This window comes from Tenrec ecaudatus, chromosome 9 (genome assembly GCF_050624435.1).
Source record: "Tenrec ecaudatus isolate mTenEca1 chromosome 9, mTenEca1.hap1, whole genome shotgun sequence".
NCBI lineage: Eukaryota > Metazoa > Chordata > Mammalia > Afrosoricida > Tenrecidae > Tenrec > Tenrec ecaudatus.
This window is the reverse complement of record NC_134538.1, coordinates 35,495,813-35,509,099: the sequence shown is the minus strand read 5'-3', so window position 1 is coordinate 35,509,099 and position 13,287 is coordinate 35,495,813.

Genomic DNA, 13,287 nt, shown 5'->3' with positions numbered 1-13,287 from the left:
TTAGGGAGCCCCAGTCTTGGGGTGCCCCTGCCCTTAAGCTTAGGTAGCCCCTCGCCTGGGGCGCCCCAGCATTTAGCCTTATGGAGCCACCGTCCTGGGCGCCCAGCCCTTATGCTTTGGGAGCCCCAGGCTTGGGGCGCCCCAGCCCTTAGGCTTAGGGAACCCAGGACTGGGGCGCCGAAGCCCTTAGGATTTGGGAACCCCAGGCCTGGGGCGCCCCAGCCCTTAGGCTTAGGGAGCCCCAGTTTTGGGGCAACCCCGCCCTTAGGCTTAGGTAGCCCCTGGCCTGGGGCGCCACATCCCTTAGGATTTGGGAGCCCCAGGCCTAGGGTAGCCCAGCCCTTAGCCTTAGGTATGCCCAGACCCGGTAGCCCCAGCCTTTAGGGTTTGGGTGCCCAGGCCTGGGGCGCCCCAGCCCTTAGGATTTTGGAGCCCCAGGCCTGGGGCGCCCCCGTCCTTAGGCTTTGGGTGCCCCAGACCTGAACCGCCCCAGCCCTTAGGCTTAGGGAGCCCCAGGCCAGGTGACCCCCAGCCCTTAAGCTTTGGGAGCCCCAGGCATGGGGCCCCACAGCCATTAGGCTTTGGGAGCCCCACGCCTGGGGCGACCCCGCCCTTAGGCTTAGGTAGCTCCTGGCCTGGGGCACCCCAGCCCTTAGTCTTAGGGAGCCTCAGGCCTGGGGCGCCCCAGCCCTTAGGCTTAGGGAGCCCCAGGCCTGGGGCTCCACAGCACTTAGGCTTAGGGAGCCCAAGTCTTGGGGCACCCAAGCCCTTAGCCTTTGAGAGCCAAAGGCATTGGGCGCCGCAGCTCTTAGCCTTTGGGAGCCCCAGGCCTGGGGCGTCCCATTCCTTAGGCTATGGGAGCCCCAAGCCTGGGGCGACCCAGCCCTTAGGCTTTGGGAGCCCCAGTCCTGGCTCGCCCCGCCCTTAGGCTTAGGGAGCCCCAGGGCTGGGAAGCCCCAGCCCTTGGGCTTTGGGAGCCCCAGGCATGGGGCACCACAGCCCTTAGCCTTTGGGAGCCCCAGGCCTGGGGCGCCCCAGTCCTTAGGCTTAAGTAGCCCCATTCCTGGGTCTTCCCAGCCCTTAGGCTTAAGGAGCCCCAGGCCTGGGTTGACCCAGCCTTAGGCTTAGGGAGCCCCAGGCCCGGTGACCACCAGCCCTTATACTTAGGGAGCCCCTGGCCTGGAGCGCCCCCGCACTTAGACTTAAAAGCCCCAGGCTTTGGGCCCCCCAGCCCTTAGGCTTAGGGAGACCCAGCCCTGGGTCACCCCAACCCTTAGGATTAGGGAGCCCCAGGCCTGGGGCACCCCAGCACTTAGGCTTATGGAGCCCCTGGCCTGGGTCGAACCCAACCTTAGGCTTAGGGAGCCACAGGCCTGGGGCCCCAGCCCATAGGCTTAAGGAGCCCCAGGCCTGGGTGCCCAGCCCTTAGCCTTAGGGAGCCCCACGCCTTGGGTGCCCCAGCCCTTAGGCTTAGGGAGCCCCAGGCCTGGGGCGCCCCAGCCCATAGGCTTTGGGAGCCTAAGGTCTGGGGAGCCACAGCACTTAGGCTTTGGGAACCCCAGGACCGGGGCGCCCCAGCCCTTAGGCTTAGGGAGCCCAAGCCTGGGGCGCCCAGCCCTTATGCTTTGGGAGCCCCAGGCCTGAAGTGCCCCAGCTATTAGGCTTAGGGAGCCCCAGGCCTTGGGTGCCCCAGCCTTTAGGCTTTAGGATCCCCAGGACGGGGGTGCCCCAGCCCTTAGGCTTTGGGAATCCCAGGCCCGTGGCGCCCATGCGCTTATGCTTAGGGAGCCCCACGCCTTGGGCGCCCCAGCCCTTAGGCTCAGGGAGCCCCTGGCCTGGGGCGCCACAGCTTTTAGGTTTTGGGAGCCCCCGTCCTGGGGCGCCCCAGCCCTTAGTCTTAGGGAGCCTCAGACAAGGGAAGCCCCAGCCCTTAGGCTTTGGGAGCCCCAGGCCTGGTGCACCCCAGCCCTTAGGCTTTGGGAGCCCCAGGCCTGGGGCGCCCCAGCCCTAAGGCTTAGGGAGCCCCAGGCCTGGTGCGACCCAGACCTTAGGCTTAGGGAGCCCCAGGCCTGAGGCGACCCAGCCCTTACGCTTAGGGAGCCCCAGGCCTGGGGCGCCCCAACCCATAGGCTTTAGGAGCCTCAGGTCTGGGGAGCCACAGCCCTTAGGCTTGGGAGCCCCAGATCCCGGGGCACCCCAGCACTTAGGCTTTGGGAACCCCAGGGCCGGGTCGCCCCAGCCCTTAGGCTTAGGGAGCCCAAGCCTGTGGCGCCCAGCCCTTATGCTTTGGGAACCCCAGGCCTGAAGTTCCCCAGCTATTAGGCTTAGGGAGCCCCAGGTCTGGGGCGCCCCAGCCCTTAGTCTTAGGGAGCACCAGGCCTTGGGTGCCCCAGCCTTTAGGCTTTGGGATCCCCAGGCTGGGGGTGCCCCAGCCCTTAGGCTTTGGGAACCCCAGGCCCGGGGCGCCCCTGCCCTTAGGCTTTGGGATCCCCAGGCCTGGGGTGCTCCAGCCCTTAGGCTGAGGTAACACCAGGACTGGTGCGCCCCAGCACTTAGACTCAGGGATCTCCAGGCCTGGGGTGCCCCAGCCCTTAGCTTAGGGAGCCCAGGTTTGGGGCGCCCCAAACCTTAGACTTAGGGAGCCCCAGTCCTGGGGCACCCAGCCCTTATGTTTTGGGAGCCCCAGACCTGGGGTGCCCCAGCTCTTACACTTTGGGAGCCACAGGCCTGGGGCACCCCAGCCCTTAGGCTTTGGGAACCCCAGGCCTGGGGCGCCCCAGGCCTTTGGCTTAGGGAGCCCCAGGTCTGTGGCGCCCCAGCCCTTAGGTTTAGGGAACCCAGGACTGGGGCGCCGCAGCCCTTAGGATTTGGTAGCCCCAGGCCTCGTGCGCCCCAGCCCTTAGGCTTAGGTAGCCCCAGTCCTGGGGTGCCCCCGCCCTTAGCCTTTTGGAGCCCCAGGCATGGGGCGCCCCTGCCCTTAGCCTTTGGGAACCCCAGGCCAGGGCCGTCCCAGCACTTAGGCTTTGGGAGCCCCAGGCCTGGGGCGACCCAGAGATTAGGCTTAGGGATCCCCAGGCCTTGTGCGCCCTAGCCCATCAGCTTAGGGAGCCTCAGGCCTGTGGCGCCTCCTCCCTTAGGCTTAGGGAGGCACAGGCCAGGGACGCCTCAGCCTTTAGGCTTTGGCATCCCCATGCCTGGGGCGCCCCATCCCTTAGGCTTAGGTAGCCCCAGACATGGGGCGCCACAGCCCTTAGGTTTTGGGAGCCATAGGCCTGGGGCACCCCAGCCCTTCGGCTTAGGGAGCCCCAGTCTTGGGGCGCCCCCGCCCTTAAGCTTAGGTAGCCCCTGGCCTGGGGCGCCCCAGCCATTAGCATTATGGAGCCACCGTCCTTGGCGCCCAGCCCTTATGCTTTGGGAGCCCCTGGCCTGGGGTGCCCCAGCCCTTAGGTTTTGGGAACTCCAGGCTTAGGGCGCCCCAGCCCTTAGGCTAGGGAGCCCCAAGCCTGGGGCGCCCCAGCCCTTAGGCTTAGTGAACCCAGGACTGGGGCGCCCCATCCCTTAGGATTTGGTAGCCCCAGGCCTGGGGTGGCCCAGTCCTTAGGCTTTGGTAGCACCAGACCCGGGGAGCCCCAGCCTTTAGGCTTTGGGAGCCCCATGCCTGGGGCACCCCAGCCCTTCGGCTTAGGGAGCCCCTGTCCTGGGGTGCCCACGCCCTTGGGCTTAGGTAGCTCCTTGCCTGGGGCGCCCCAGCCCTTAGGCTTAGGGAGCCCCATGCCTGGGGCGCCCCAGCCTTTAGGCTTAAGGAGCCCCAGGCCTCGGGCACCCCAGCCCTTAGGCTTAAGGAGCCCCAGGCATCGGGCGACCAAGCCCTTAGGCTTATGGAGCCCCAGTCTTGGGGCGCCCCTGCCCTTAAGCTTAGGTAGCCCCTGGCCTGGGGCGCCCCAGCATTTAGCCTTATGGAGCCACCGTCCTGGGCGCCCAGCCCTTATGCTTTGGGAGCCCAAGTCCTGGGGCGCCCCAGCCCTTAGGCTTAGGGAACCCAGGACTGGGGCGCCGAAGCCCTTAGGATTTGGTAGCCCCCGGCCTGGGGCGCCCCAGCCCTTAGGCTTAGGGAGCCCCAGTTTTGGGGCACCACCGCCCTTAGGCTTAGGTAGCCCCTGGCCTGGGGCGCCACATCCCTTAGGATTTGGGAGCCCCAGGCCTAGGGTGGCCCAGCCCTTAGCCTTAGGTAGCCCCAGACCCGGTAGCCCCAGACTTTAGGCTTTGGGAGCACCATGCCTGGGGCACCCCAGCCCTTCGGCTTAGGGATCCCCAGACCTGGGGTGCCCACGCCTTTTGGCTTAGGTAGCTCCTGCTCTGTGGTGCCCCAGCACTTAGGCTTAGGGAGCCCCAGCCCTGGGCGCCCCAGCTCTTAGGCTTAAGGAGTCCCAAGCCTGGGGCACCCCAGCCCTTAGGTTTAAGGAGCCCCAGGCTGGGGCGACTCAGCCCTTAGGCTTAGGGACCTCCAGGCCTGGGGTGCCCCAGCCCTTAGGCTTAGGGACCTCCAGGCCTAGGGTGGCCCAGCCCTTAGCCTTAGGTAGCCCCAGACCCGGTAGCCCCAGCCTTTAGGCTTAGGGAGCCCCAGACCTGGGGTGCCCACGCCCTTAGGCTTAGGTAGCTCCTGCTCTGTGGTGCCCCAGCCCTTAGGCTTTGGGAGCCCCAAGCCTGGGGCACCCCAGCCCCTAGGCTTAGGGACCTCCAGGCCTGGTGTGCCCCAGCCCTTAGGCTTTGGTAGCCCCGGGCCAGGGGCGCCCCAGCCCTTATGCTTAGGGACCTCCAGGCCTGGTGACCCCCAGCCCTTAGACTTAGGGATCCCCTGGCCTGGGGCGCCCCAGCATTTAGTCTTAGGGAGTCCCAGGCCTGGAATGCGCCAGCCCTACGGCTTAGGGAGCCCCATGCCTGGGGTGCCCCAACCCTTAGGCTTTGGGATCCCCAGGCCTGGGGCGCTCCAGCCCTTAGGCTTTGGGATCCCCTGGCCTGGGGCAACCCAGCCCATTGGCTTTGGGAGCCCCAGGCCTGGGGCGCCCCAGCCCTTCGTCTTAAAAGCCCTAGGCCTGGGGCGCCACAACCCTTAGGCTTAGGGAGCTCCAGGTCTGGTTCGCCCCAACCCTTAGGCTTGGGAGCCCCTGAACAGGGGCGCCACAGCCCTTAGGCTTAGGGAGCCCCAGGCTTGGGGCGCCCCAGCCCTTGGGCTTAGGGAACCCAGGACTGGGGCGACCCAGCCCTTCGGATTTGGAAGCCCCATGCATGGGGCGCCCCAGACCATCGGCTTAGGGAGCCACCGGCCTGGGTTGTCCCAGCTCTTAGGCTTTGGGAGCCCAAGGCCTTGGCCGCCCCAGCCCTTAGGTTTTGGGAGCCCCAGGCCTTGGGCGCAGAGCGCTTAGTCTTTGGGTGCCGCAGGGTTGGGTTGCCCCATCCCTTAAGTTTTGGGAGCCCCAGGCATGGGGCGGCCCAGCCATTAGCCTTTGGGAGCCCCATGCCTGGGGCGCCCCAGCCCTTAGGCTTAGGGAGCCCCTGCCTGGGCCGCCCCAGCCCTTAGTCTTAGGGTGCCGCAGCGTTAGGGCGCCCCAGCCTTTAAGCTTTGGAAGCCCCAGGCATGGGGCACCCCAGCCATTCGCCTTTGGGAGCCCCATGCCTGGGGCGCCCCAGCCCTTAGGCTTTGGGAGCCCCAGGCATGGGGCGACCCGACCCTTAGACTTAGGTAGCCCCTGGCCTGGGGCGCCACAGCACTTAAGCTTAGGGATCCCCAGGCCTGGGGCGCCCCTGTCCATAGGCATAGGGAGCCCCAGGCCTAGGAAGCCCCAGGCCTTAGGCTTAGGGAGCCCCTAGCCTGCGGTGCCCGAGCCCTTAGGTTTTGGGAGGCCCAGGCCTGGGCCGCCCCAGCACTTATATTTTGGGAGCCCCAGGCCTGGGGCGCCCCAGCCCTTAGTCTTAGGGTGCCACAGGGTTGGGGCGCCCAGCCCTTAATCTTTGGGAGCCCCAGGCATGGGGCGCCCCAGCCATTAGGCTTTGGGAGCCCCAGGCCTGGGTGACCCCACCCTTAGGCTTAGGTAGCCCCTGGCCTGGGGCGCCCCAGTACTTAGGCTTAGCGTGCCCCAGGCCTGGGGCACCCCAGATTTTAGCCTTAGGGAGCCCCAGTCCTGGGGCGCCCCAGCCCTTAGGCTTTGGGAGTCCCAGGACTGAGGCGCCCCAGCCCTTATGCTTAGGGAACCCCAGGCCTGGGGCGCCCCAGCACTTAGGCTTATGGAGCCCCAGGATTGGGGCACCCCAACCCTTAGCCTTTGAGAGCCCAAGGCATGCGGCGCCCCAGCCCTTAGGCTTAGGGAGCCCCAGGCCTGGCTCGCCCCAGCCCTTAGGCTTAGGGAGCCTCAGGCCTGTGAAGTCCCAGCCCTTAGCCTTTGGGAGCCCCATGCCTGGCGCGCCCCAGCCCTTAGTCTTAGGGAGCCCCAGGCCTGGGGAGACCCAGCCCATAGGCTTTGGGAGCCCAGGCCTGGGGCGTCACAGCCCTTACGCGAACGGAGTCCCAGGCCTGGGGAGCCCCAGCCCTTAGGTTTAGGGAGCCCCAGGCCTGGGGGGCCCCAGCACTTAGGCTTTGTGAGCCCCACCCGGGGCACCCCAGCCCTTAGGCTTTGGGAACCCATGTCCGGTGCGCCCCATCCCTTAGGCTTCGGGAGCCCCAGGCCTGGGGCACCCCAGCCATTAAGCTTTGGGGGCCCCACCCGGGGCGACCCAGCCCTTAGGCTTTGGGAACCCATGCCCGGTGCGCCCCAGCGCTTACTCATAGGTAGCCCTAGGCCTGGGACGCCCCAGCCCTTAGGCTTTGGGAGCCGAAGCCGGGGACCCAAGCCATTAGGCGTAGAGAGTCCCAAGCCTACGGAGCCCCAGCCCTTAGTCTTAGGGAGTCCTAGGCCTGGTGCGCCCCAGCCCTTAGGCTTTGGGTGCCCCAGGCCTAGGGCCGCCCAAGCCCTTAGACTTTGGGAGCCCCAGGCCTGGGGCACACCTGCCCTTACACTTGGGAGCCCCAGGCCTGGGGCGCGCCAGCCCTTAGTCTTATGGAGCCCCAAGGCTGGGGCGCCCAAGCCCTTAGGCTTTGGGAGCCCAAGCCTGGGGCGCCACAGCCCTTAGGCATAGGGAGCCCGAGGCCTGGGGAGCCCCAGCCCTTAGGTTTGGGGAACCCCAGAACTGGGGAGCCCCAGCCCTTAGGCGTAGGGAGCCCCAGGGCTGGGGCGCCACAGCCCTTAGGCTTAGGGAGCCGCAGGCCTGGGGTGCCCCAGCCCATAGGTTTAGGGAGCCCCAGGCCTGGGCCTCCCCAGCCCTTAGGCTTTGGGAGCCCCAGGCCTGGGCCGTGCAACCCTTAGGCTTTGGGAGCCCTAGGCCTGGGGCGCCCAGCCCTTAGCCTTAAGGAGCCCCAGGCCTTGGGCTCCCCAGCCCTTAGGCTTAGGGAGGCCCTGGCCTAGGGCGCCACAGCCTTTAGGTTTTGGGAGATCCAGTCCTGGGGCGCCCAGCCGTTAGTCTTAGGGAGCCCCAGGCCTGAGAAGCCCCATCCCTTAGGCTTTGGGAGCCCCAGATGGGGCACCCCAGCCCTTAGGCTTTGGGAGCCCCAGGCCTGATGTGCCCCAGCCCTTAGGCTTAAGGAGCCCCAGGCCTGAGGCGACCAAGTCTTAGGCTTTGGGAACATCAGGCTGGGGATCCCCAGCCCTTAACTTAGGGAGCCCCAGGCCTGGGGCGCCCCAGCCCTTAGGCTTTTGGAGCCCCAGGCCTGGGGCGCCCCCGCCTTTAGGCTTAAGGAGCCCCAGGCCAGGTGACCCCCAACCCTTAGAATTTGGGAGCCCCTGGCCTGGAGCACCCCAACCCTTAGGCTTAAAAGCCCCAGGCCTTGGGCGACCAAGCCCTTAGACTTAGGGAGCCCCTGGCCTTGGTCGCCCCAACTCATAGGCTTAGGGAGACCCAGGCCTGGGGCGCCACAGCCCTTAGGCTTAGGGAGCCCCAGGCCTGGGGTGCCCCAGCCCTTAGGCTTAAGTAGCCCGTGGCCAGGGGAGACCCAGCCCTTAGGGTTAGGGAGCCCCAGGCCTGGGGTGCCCCAGTGCTATGGCTTAGGGAGCCCAGGCCTGTGGTTACCAGGCATTAGGCTTCGGGACCCCCAGACCTGGGGCACCCCAGCCCTTAGGCTTGGGGAACCCCAGGCCTCGGGCGCACCAGCTCTTAGGCTTAGGGAGTCCCAGGCCTGGGTGGCCCCAACCCTTAGGCTTAGGGAGCTCTAGGCCTGGGTTGCCCCAACACTTAGCCTTAGGGAACCCCAGGCCATGGGCGCCCCAGCCTTTAGGCTATGGAAGCCCAGGCCTGGGGCACCCTAGCTCTTAGGCTTTGGGAGCCACAAGCCTGGGGCGCCCCAGCCCTTAGGCTTAAGGAGCCCCAGGCCTGAGGCGACCAAGCCCTTAGGCTTATGGAGCCCAGGCCTTGGGCGCCCGAGCCCTTAGGTTTTGGGAACCTCAGGCCTGGGAATCCCCAGCCCTTAAGCTTAGGAAGCCCCAGGCCTGGGGCGCGCCAGCCCTTAGGCTTTTGGAGACCCAAGCCTGGGGCGCCTGCGCCCTTAGGCTTTGGGTGCCCCAGTCCTGAGCCGCCCCAGCCCATAGGCTTAGGGAGCCTCTGGCCTGGAGCGCCCCCGACCTTAGGCTTAAAAGCCCCAGGCCTTTGGTGCCCCAGACCTTAGGCTTAGGGAGCCCTTGGCCTGGGGCTCCCCAGCCCTTAGGCTTTGGGAGCCCCAGGCCTGGGCCGCCCCAGGCCTTAAGTTTTGGGAGCCCCAGGCCTGGGGCGCAGAGCCCTTAGTATTAGGGTGCCGCAGGGTTGGGGCGCCCAGCCCTTAAGCTTTGGGAGCCCCAGGCATGGGGCGCCCCAGCTATTAGCCTTTGGAACCCCATGCCTGGGGCGCCCCAGCCCTTAGGCTTAGGGAGCCCCTGGCCTGGGCCGCCCCAGCCCTTAGGTTTTGGGAGCCCCAGGCCTGGGGCGCCCCACCCCTTAGTCTTGGGGTGCCGCAGCGTTGGGGCGCCCCAGACCTTAAGCTTTGGGAGCCCCAGGCTTGGGGCGCCCCAGCCATTAGCCTTTGGGAACCCCATGCCTGGGGCGCCCCAGCCCTTAGGCTTTGGGAGCCCCAGGCCTGGGGCGACCCCGCCTTTAGGCTTAGGGAGCCCCAGGCCTGGGAAGCCCCAGGCCTTAAGCTTAGGGGGCCCCATGCCTGGGGCGCCCCAGCCCTTAGCCTTAGGGAGACCCAGGCCTGGGTCGCCACAGCCCTTAGGCTTAGGGAGTCCCTAGCCTGGGGCGCCACAGCCCTTAGGCTTTGGGAGCCCCAGGCCTGGGCCGCCCCAGCTCTTAGGTTTTGGGAGCCCCAGGCCTGGGGCGCCCCAGACCTTATCCTTAGGGAACCCCATCCTGGGGCGCCCAGCCCTTGTGCTTTGGAAGCCCCAGGCCTGGGGAGCCCCAGCCCTTACGCGTAGGGAGCCCAGGCCTGGGGCGCCCCAGCTCTTAGGCTTCAGGAGCCCGTGGCCTGGGGAGACCCAGCCCTTAGGCTTAGGGAGCCCCAGGCCTGCGGTGCCCCAGTCCTAAGGCTTAGGGAGCCCAGGCCTGGGGTTACCAGGCCTTAGGCTTCGGGACCCCCAGGCCTGGGTGGGCCCAACCCTTAGGCTTAGGGAGCTCCAGGCCTTGGGCGCCCCAGCCTTTAGGCGTAGGGAGCCCCAGGCCTGGGGAGCCCCAGCCCTTAGGTTTAGGGAGCCCCAAGCCTGGGGCGCCCCAGCCATTCTCCTTTAGGAGACCCAGGACTTGGGCCCTCAAGCCCTTAGGCTTTGGTAGCCCCAGGCTTGGGGGGCCCCAGCCCTTAGGCTTTGGGCGCCCCAGGCCTGGGGCGCCGCAGCCCTTAGGATTTGGAGGCCCAAGGCCTGGGTCGCCCCAGCCCTTAGGTTTTGGGAGCCCCAGGCCTGGGGCGCACCTGCCCTTATTCTTTCGGACCCCCAGCCTGGGGCGCCCAAGCCCTTAGGGTTTGGGAGCCCCAGGGCAGGGGGGCACCTGCCCTTAGGCTTGGGAGCCCCAGGCCTGGAAATCCCCAGCCCTTAAGCTTAGGAAGCCCCTGGTCTGGGTCGCCCGAACTCATAGGCTTAAGGAGACCCAGGCCTGGAGTGCCCCAGCCCTTAGGCTTAGGGAGCCCCTAGCCTGGGGCGCCCCAGCACTTAGGCTTTGGGAGCCCCAGGTCTGGGCCACCCCAGGCCTTAGGTTTTGCGAGCCCCAGGCCTGGGGCGCAGAACCCTTAGTCTTAGGGTGCCGCAGGGTTGGGGTGCCTCAGCCCTTAAGCTTTGGGAGCCCCAGGCATTAGGCGCCCCAGCTATTAGCCTTTGGGAGCCCCATGCCTGGGGCGCCCCAGCCCTTAGGCTTAGGGAGCCCATGGCCTGGGCCGCCCCAGCCCTTAGGTTTTGGTAGGCCCAGGCCTGGGGCGCCCCAGCCCTTAGTCTTAGGGTGCCGCAGCGTTGGGGCGCCCCAGCCCTTAAGCTTTGGGAGCCCCAGGCATGGGGCGCCCCAGCCATTAGCCTTTGGGAGCCCCATGCCTGGGGCGCCCCAGCCCTTAGGCTTTGGGAGCCCCAGGCCTGGGGCGACCCCGCCCTTAGGCTTAGGTAGCCCCTGGCCTGGGGCGCCCCAGCACTTCAGCTTAGGGAGCCCCAGGCCTGGGGCGCCCCAGTCCTTAGGCTTAGAGAGCCCCAGGCCTGGGAAGCCCCAGGCTTTGGCTTAGGGAGCCCCATGCCTGCGGCGCCCCAGCCCTTAGCCTTAGGGAGACCCAGGCCTGGGTCGCCACAGCCCTTAGGCTTAGGGAGCCCCTAGCCGGGGGCGCCCCAGCCCTTAGGCTTTGGGAGCCCCAGGCCTGGGGTGCCCCAGTCCTTATCCTTAGGGAACCCCATCCTGGGGCGCCCAGCCCTTATGCTTTGGGAGCCCCAGGCATGGGGCGCCCCAGCCTTTAGGCTTTGGGAGCCCCAGGACTGGGGCGCCCCAGCCCTTAGTCTTTGGGAGCCCCAGGCCTGGGGCGCCCCAGCCCTTAGGCTTAGGGAGCCAAGGCCTGGGGTGCCCCAGCCCTTAGTCTTCAGGAGCCTGTGGCCTGGGGAGACCCAGCCCTTAGGCTTAGGGAGCCCCAGGCCTGCGGTGCCCCAGTCGTAAGGCTTAGGGAGCCCAGGCCTGGGGTTACCAGGCCTTAGGCATCGGGACCCCCAGGCCTGGGGTGCCCCAGCCCTTAGGCTTTGGGAGCCCCAGGCCTGCTCCGCCACAGCCCTTAGGCTTAAGGAGCCCCAGGCCTGGGTAGCCTCAACACTTAGGCACAGGGAGCCCAGGCCTGGGGTTACCAGGCCTTAGGCATCGGGACACCCAGGCCTGGGGCGACCCAGCCCTTAGGCTTTGGGAGCCCCACGCGTGGCTCGCCCCAGCCCTTAGGCGTAGGGAGCCCCAGGCCTGGGTGGCCCCAACCCTTAGGCTTAGGGAGCCCAGGCCTGGGGTTACCAGGCCTTAGGCATCGGGACCCCCAGGCCTGGGGCGATCCAGCCCTTAGGCGTTGGGAGCCCCAGGCCTGGGGCGCCCCAGCCCTTAGGCTTTGGGAGCCCCACCCGGGGCGCCCCAGCCCTTAGGCTTTGGGATCCCATGCCCGGTGCGCCCCAGCCCTTAGGATTTGGGAGCCCCAGTCCGGGGCACACCATCCATTAGGCTTTGGGAGCCCCAGGCCTGGGGCACCCCAGGCCTTAGGCTTTGGGAAACCCCAGGTCAGGGGCGCCCCAGCCCTAAGGTTTTGGGTGTGCCAGGCCTGGGGCGCCCCAGCTCTTAGGCTTTGGGAGCCCTAAGACTGGGGCGCCCAGCCCTTAGCCATAAGGAGCCCCAGGCCTGGGGCGCCCCAGCCCTTAGGCTTAGGGAATCCCTGGCCTGGGGAGCCAGAGCCTTTAGGTTTTGGGAGCCCCACTCCTGGGGTGCCCAGCCGTTAGTCTTAGGGAGCCCCAGGCCTGGGAAGCCCCAGCCCATAGGCTTTGGGAGCCCCAGGTGGGGCACCCCATCCCTTAGGCTTTGGGAGCCCCAGGCCTGGGGAGCCCCAGCCCTTAGGCTTTGTGAGCCCCAGGCCTGATGTGCCCCAGCCCTTAGGCTTAAGGAGCCCCAGGCCTGAGGCGACCAAGCCCTTAGGCTTTGGGAACCTCAGGCCTGGGGATCCCCAGCCCTTAACTTAGGGAGCCCCAGGCCTGGGGCGCCCCAGCCCTTAGGCTTTGGTAGCCCCAGGCCTGGGGCGCCACAGCCCTTAGGCTTAGGGAGCCCCAGGCCTGGGTGGCCCCAACCCTTAGGCTTATGGAGCTCAGGCCTGGGGTTACCAGGCCTTAGGCATCGGGACCCCCAGGCCTGGGGCGCCCCAGCCCTTAGATTTTGGGAGCCCCAGGCCTGGCTCGCCACAGCCCTTTGGCTTAGGGAGCCCCAGGCCTGGGTAGCCCTAACCCTTAGGCTTAGGGAGCCCAGGCCTGGGCTTACCAGGCCTTAGGCATCGGGACCCCCAGGCCTGGGGCGACCCAGCCCTTAGGCTTTGGGAGCCCCACGCCTGGCTCGCCCCAGCCCTTAGGCTTAGGGAGCCCCAGGCCTGGGTGGCCCCAGCCCTTAGGCTTAGGGAGCCCCAGGCCTGGGTGGCCCCAACCCTTAGGCTTATGGAGCTCAGGCCTGGGGTTACCAGGCCTTAGGCATCGGGACCCCCAGGCCTGGGGCGACCCAGCACTTAAGCTTTGGTAGCCACAGGCCTGGGGCGCGCCAGCCCTTAGGCTTTGGGAGCCCAGGCCTGGGGCGCCCCATCACTTAGGCTTCAGGAGCCCATGGCCTGGGGAGACCCAGCCCTTAGGCTTAGGGATCCCCAGGCCTGCGGTGCCCCAGTCCTAAGGCTTAGGGAGCCCAGGCCTGGGGTTACCAGGCCTTAGGCATCGAGACCCCCAGGCCTGGGGCGCCCCAGCCCTTAGGCTTTGGGAGCCCCAGGCCTGGCTCGCCACAGCCCTTAGGCTTAGGGAGCCCCAGGCCTGGGTAGCCCCAACCCTTAGGCTTAGGGAGCCCAGGCCTGGGGTTACCAGGCCTTAGGCATCGGGACCCCCAGGCCTGGGGCGACCCAGCCCTTAGGCTTTGGGAGCCCCACACCTGGCTCGCCCCAGCCCTTAGGCTTAGGGAGCCCCAGGCCTGGGTGGCCCCAACCCTTAGGCTTATGGAGCCCAG